We start from the raw sequence: 6,806 nt of genomic DNA, 5'->3' as shown, positions 1-6,806 counted from the left end.
TTTATAATGTGAAAATACTCTTGAGAAGCAATGGATTAATTTTGAGATTTAAGAAAACTACTCAACATTTATATTATCAGTTAGTGACCAGGGAGGAGATTGAGACTTATGAGAGTTTATATATTCTATGAAATATATTTGTTTATTAACAAAGTGTTACTTAATATCTTCGGGTGACCTCAAACTGACAATTCTTCTACTACATTGTTCCATGGTCCTGCGTACTTTAGTTATTTGTTTGTTATATTAAACATCTGGACATACTTTGTTCAGCAATATAAGCCTTATATCTTTTTATTTCACTCTTTGGCTATTTATAAAACCAAGGTAACAAAACATAGCTATGAGTAACACACCTTGAATCAGAAAATAAATATTTAGCTTTTGGCTAAAGAAAGTTCTTTGTTTTCAGTGTTGTATAGTTCAACCATGAAATACCTACTGTTTTCTAAAGGTGATGGGACAGTGATGACTATCAGTGTCTCACATCTCATAGCCAGAAGAATTTAGAAATCAAAGTGACTATCTAAGTGGCATACTTACTCCCCTGGCTTTACCATATATCCTTAAAGAAAGGTATTAGAAATTATCTTAGTCCAACCAATGCAGATGTAAAACTGGATAAGCACAATAGTCTATAGAGTCTGTAACAATAATTGATATAACCTAACCTCCTCTCAAACAGCACCACCAAGTGGATACCATGTACTAAAATGCATGAGCCAAAGGGCATGTATATCTTAACCCAGATTTTGTTCATTTTGCTCCCTTCCCTGTAGAAAGGCATACAGTTCAAATATATCCATCATAATTGCTTAACTATGAACTATGGCACTATACTGATCATAATCAGTAGCAGTCACGCTACCATGAATCTAGTTAATAATTATGTTTTAACATAGAAAACAGAAAAGTTTGCTCAAGTTTTGTAATCTTGCTCAGAGATTACAAATATAGCTATACAGAGATCTAAGATTAAAATTTCAATAACCCAAAGTCATGGTTATCTTAATTATTTACTTCAAAGTAAGCAATAATATGTTGCCCAAGTGCTATTGCTCTAAAATACCAAAGAATAGGTTTGAAAAAAATTAACAGTCTCAGTAGATTTCATATCATAACTGGAGTTAAGCTTGATTTGGTAAACTTGTAAGTCAGCATGATGCTTTGGATTAACTTTTCCTTTTATAAAATATGAGAGTCAAAGAAAAATTAATGAGAGATGGGCCTCTGAGCTCAACTTGTTGGCATTTTCCTTTGCTTTTTAAGGAAAGAGCTGATGGTAACACACGGAGCATAACCAAGCAGTGTAACTCAATCAAAGATGAATTGACTCTTGGGAAATACTTTATTGACCCTTCATTACATTTTGCTTGTTAGTTTATCTCCTTTCTCATCAACATCACATGATTTCAAAAAATGTGCTGATATTTTAAGAAAAATTACTAGTGCATTTTCATTACACAATAGAATGGATTTCATAATGCCATTTTTATTCAATTCGTCATGACTTTAATATTATACACACCCTTTATTTCCCATATTGGTTCCTGTAGGGAGACACTGTAGCTCTGCCTCCTAGTAGCCCAGACAGGTGTGCTGGGACACGCCCATGAGGCAGTGGTCAGGGGAGGTCTAAAGGTGATTCGGGAAGGATCCTTAAGGGACAGCAGACACATGGATATCCCTTCTCTCTGGCCACGCTAGCTTGCGATCTCATGGCATGCTTTGCCTTGTGCTTGGCTGGTGTTTATCTGAATAAAGAAACCTTAGCCTTACCGACTGCGGATCCATCTCTTCAGGTTCCTCTTCATTCTGACTCCCAGTTATCTTTCTCTTCTGAAATAGCCCCTCTTCTGTGTCTAAGATATACCTCTCACTCAAAGCATAAAAAGGAATAGTTTATTCTGAAGCCAAATATGAGGCACAATAGCTGAGAACACTGGAACACTGTTTTCCCCAAAAACCTTGTTCCACCATGTGAACAATTTCAAAAATAAAAGAAAACAAAGACATCAAATTTATGAATGGAAGCCTTAGTTAAGGTTATTATAAAATGTGGAAAAATCTCAAGTACACTTCTCAGATACTTTCTGACACATTTAGCATTTTGGTTGGCAGAAGATATGATCTACTTATATATTCAAAAAATTACCTAATAATCACAATGAAGATAGGTCATATATAGACTCAGGAAAATCACTACAAAGGAAACTAAGATGGTCTGAGGTCATAGGATTCTGGACTTTTAAACTTCTAGGTTCTTCACAACAACAGAAGTTCCTTTTTTAACAAAACACATGCAAACATTTATTAAATACATATGGACTCAGTATTGTTATTTTATAAATTAGACTGCAGAAAATTTGTCCTAGAGCAAAGATATTGAGATATAAATAGCTATAAACAATAACCACAGTGGTTTTTTTTTTTTTAATTGTGGAGCAGAATTAGAAAAAGACCTTTTAAAAAGACCTTTTCATTCCACCTGATGAATCAGCAGGTGCTCAGAAGGAGGAGACTGGGAATATCTGCACAGTTCACATGGCATCTGTTTCCACAGGAAGTTATATAATGAGTCCCCGAACTATAAGAAAAATGGAGATCACCAACAAGAAGGGTTGAACTTGACCTGTGAGGACCAAGAAGAGGATCTGGAGGGTCACAAAGGCTCCTGCCCCCTCCCCTAAGTTACAGGTAATGATATATATTACAAACCAACAAAAGCAAACCTCTCTGCCACAATTAAATGAGAGAGTATAGAGGAATGTAAGTCTGTGTGGTTGGCAAGGAAAATTTGATGGGAATATGTCAGTTTTAGCCAGTCAGTTGGCCTTCATGCTTACCTCTTCTTTCAATGAAGTAGCATTCACAGGCAGAATACTCTAGAGAGATATCTTTTTGACATGGTGACCTCTGACAACTAAAATAAAGTAAATAGTTGTATTGGCAGTGTCTTAAGTATCTACCTTGCTTTAATCCATAGAGAAATTTCAATCCAACATCTTAACAATGAATAGAGAAGAATAGAACTAATCCAAAGACTTGTTCAAATCTTTCACAGGTATGTTTTGAATAGGGTGTGTTTTCATGTTGTAATTAATATTTTTATAATTTTATGAATATCTGCTACTAAGGTTGATTGTTACTGTAATATATTCAGACACCTTTTCAAAGTATAATGAATAAGGTTCTCCAGTGATCATATCCCCACAGACACACTATTTGAGTAGGTATTCTTAGACCAAATTCAAGAGATATGGTGGCCACGTAAGAATCTATAATGTCCAAATATAGTATAATAGAAACATTATAGTCAAGAATGTCAGAATCAAGGATTGTCTCTGCCACATCTGCTTCCCTGTAGCTAGCCAGAAACAGTGGGTACATTTAGAAGAAAAGGAAGTCAATTCCATGGACTCTAAACCAGTATTGTGCCAGTCATGATAATGCTTCATTGCCTCATTCCCTTTTTGTGTCTGAGTATTGACCTCCTGGAATGACATTAACCTCCCAGCCGTGAACTGTGACCACCACTGTCTGTGTGAAGAGAGATTAAGACTACATCTGTGGGGTGGAGCCAGCACAGAAACTAGAATTGGTCTCAGTGTTTGCTAAAATTCTGTGAGCTATGACAGGTAGGGACTTATGTCCCTATGCTTAAGTCAAAGCTTACAGATGGAGCCTCTAGAACTGCCATTGAGTCATGTGGGAACCTGTGCAGCCATGGGACAGACATGCCTTACATCACTGGGAGGTATTTTGTGGCTATAAAACCACAATATATCTGAATGGAGTCTTGATGGGGAATAGACTCTCCACAAGACTTTGACACGTTCAGGCACCAAAGCCAGGAAGCACAATTTAATACAAACATTCTTTGTGGGAAAAGTATTAGCATGTGGCAACAGGTTATATTACAAATTCCTGGCAGTTATCTCTTCATGGTTATTCTGCCAAGAACCAGGCAGAATCATATACTGCCGGACCACATGCTGATGGCTGCAGAAAAGTTGTATGGGACTACCCTAACCCCAGAAGACAGACTTTTCTCTATATAGACTCTCCTACATCATGCTGAACCACACACTACTTATGGACTTAGAAAATCTGGCTTGGGTCATCCTTTACTAGTGATGGCTGTACAGGACTGGCTCTGTCACATGAGTACTTCCTAACAAACCATCTGTTCTCAAACTAGTTCTGACTGTCTTGAAATCCACATTAATTGCATTCCACCTTAACTGGTATCAGGAGTAGTTTTTATTCTGAACCCACAGGTGGGTCAAAGCCTTTTGCAGGATTTATTCCCCTGACACATCAGTGCCCAGGTAATTTCTCACCTTTCCCTCCCAACCACCTTACCGAGAACGCCCATGGCACTAATTGCCACAGAGTCTCTCTGGCACCATTTGCACTGTGAGGAGCCTGTTGCAGCTGCAGCCACCTGGGGGTTTCATTTCTTGAGTCAGTCTCCCAGCCCGAGCACGGTTTCCGCCCTGCACCTCCAATCCCATTCCAGCAGGTCCTAAGAAGCTGCTGGGCAATTTTTGCCATCGTGCCCAACCATGTGCCTTCTGCAGGTTTTCACCATTTTTAGAAACTCAAGGTCCTCCCTTACCATGTTAGCCTTTGCAGCCACTGGATAGACACAGTGACACCACCAACAATAAATCCAAACAATCAAAAACCAATAATCAATGGACAATAATAACCCTCAATGTCAATGGTCTATAAAAAGATACAGCCTAACAGAATGGATACAAAGACACAATCCATAATTCTTCTGCATATAAGAAACATACTTCAAACATAGGCATTAACTCAGAGTAAAGAGTTGGGAAAAGATTTTCCAATCAAATGGACCCAAGAAATAAGCTGGTGTAGCAATCTAAATATATAACAAATTAGACTTCAAACTAAAATCAATTAAAGGGGTGAAGAAGGGCATTTCATACTCATCACAGAAAAATTCCATCAAGATGAAGTCTCAATCCTGAATATCTATGCCCCAAATTCAAAGGCACCGACATTTGTAAAAGAAACATTACTGAAGCACAAACCACACATAAAACTGCACACAATTATAGTAGGAGACTTCAACACTGCACTTTCACCACTAGACAGAACCACCAGACAGAAACTTAACAAAGAAACAAAGGATCTAACAGAAATTATGACCCAATTGCATTAACAGACACCTATAGAACATTCCATCCAAACACAAAAGAATATAGCTTCTTCTCAGCACCACATGAAACTTCTCTAAAATTGACCACATACTCGGCAACATAGCAAACATGCAGAGATTTAAAAAAAATTGAATTAACCCCTGTGCCTTATCTGACAACCATGCTTTAAAGTTAGAATTCAACAACAACACAAAATGCAGAAAACCTGCAAACTCATGGAAATTGAATAATGCCCAATTGCACCATTCCTGGGTTGAGGAAAAAATAAAAAAAAGAAATTAAAGACTTCCTAGGATTTTGTGACAATGAAGATACAACATATCCAAACTTATGTGACACTTTGAAAGCAGTGCTAAGAGGAAAGTTCATGGCACTAAGTGCTCACATGAAGAAACTGGAGAATACTCACATTAGAGAACTGACAGAACAACTGAAAGCTTTAGAACAACAAGGAGAAAACTCAATATTGAGGAGTAGATGCCAGGAAATAATCAAACTGAGGGCTAAAATTAATAAAGTATAAACTAGGAAAACATTATAAAGAATTAATGAAACAAAGAGTTGGTTCTTTGAGAAAATCAACAAGATAGAAAAATCTTTATCCAAACTAACCAAAAGGCAGAGAGAGAGCATGCTAATTAACAAAATCAGAAATGAAAGGGAAGACATAACAAAAGACACTGAGGAAATCCAGCGAATCATCAAATCATACTTTGAAAACCTGAACTCCACAAAATTCAAAAATCTAAAGGAAATGGATACTTTTCTGGATAAATATCCAGAATTACCAAAATTAAATCAAGAACAGATAATCAATTTAAATCGTCCTATAACCCACAATGAAATAGAAGCAGTCATCAAAAGTCTCCCAAACAAAAGAAGCCAGGGCCTGATGGCTTCACTGCAGAATTCTACCAGAAATTCAAGCAAGGGCAGTACTCCTCAAATTGTTCCACACAATAGAAGCAGAAGGAACATTGCCAAAGTCTTTTTATGAGGCCACAATAACCTTGATACCCAAGCCACATAAAGACACAACTAAAAAAGAGAACTACTGACCAATATGCCTCATGAACACTGATGCAAAAATACTAAACAAAATATTGGTGAATCAAATTCAAGAACATATCAGAAAAATTTTACACCAGGTAGGCTTAATCCCAGGGATACATACATGGTTCAGCATACGAAAATCCATCAATCTAATCCACCATAGAAGCAAACAAAAAAGAAAAAACACATGATCATCACATTAGATTCTGAAAAAGCCTTTGACAAGATACAACATCCCTTCATGATAAAGATCTTGGAGAGAACAGGAATAACAGGAACGTATCTAAACTTAATAAAAGCAATATACAGCAAACCAACAGCCAACATCAATCTCAATGGACAGAAACTCAAAGTGATTCCTCTAAAATCGGGAACAACATAAGATTATCCACTCTCTCCATATCTCTTCAATATTGTACTTGAAGTTCAAACTAGAGCAATAAGACAAGAAAAGGAGATCAAGGAGATACAAATTGGAAAGCAAGAATTCAAACTTTCACTATTTGCAGATGATATGATAGTCTATATAAGTGACCCAGGGAACTCCTACAGCTGATAAAC

The sequence above is a fragment of the Cricetulus griseus genome, chromosome 3 (genome assembly GCF_003668045.3).
Source record: "Cricetulus griseus strain 17A/GY chromosome 3, alternate assembly CriGri-PICRH-1.0, whole genome shotgun sequence".
Classification (NCBI taxonomy): Eukaryota; Metazoa; Chordata; class Mammalia; order Rodentia; family Cricetidae; genus Cricetulus; species Cricetulus griseus.
This window is presented reverse-complemented; position numbering follows the sequence as displayed.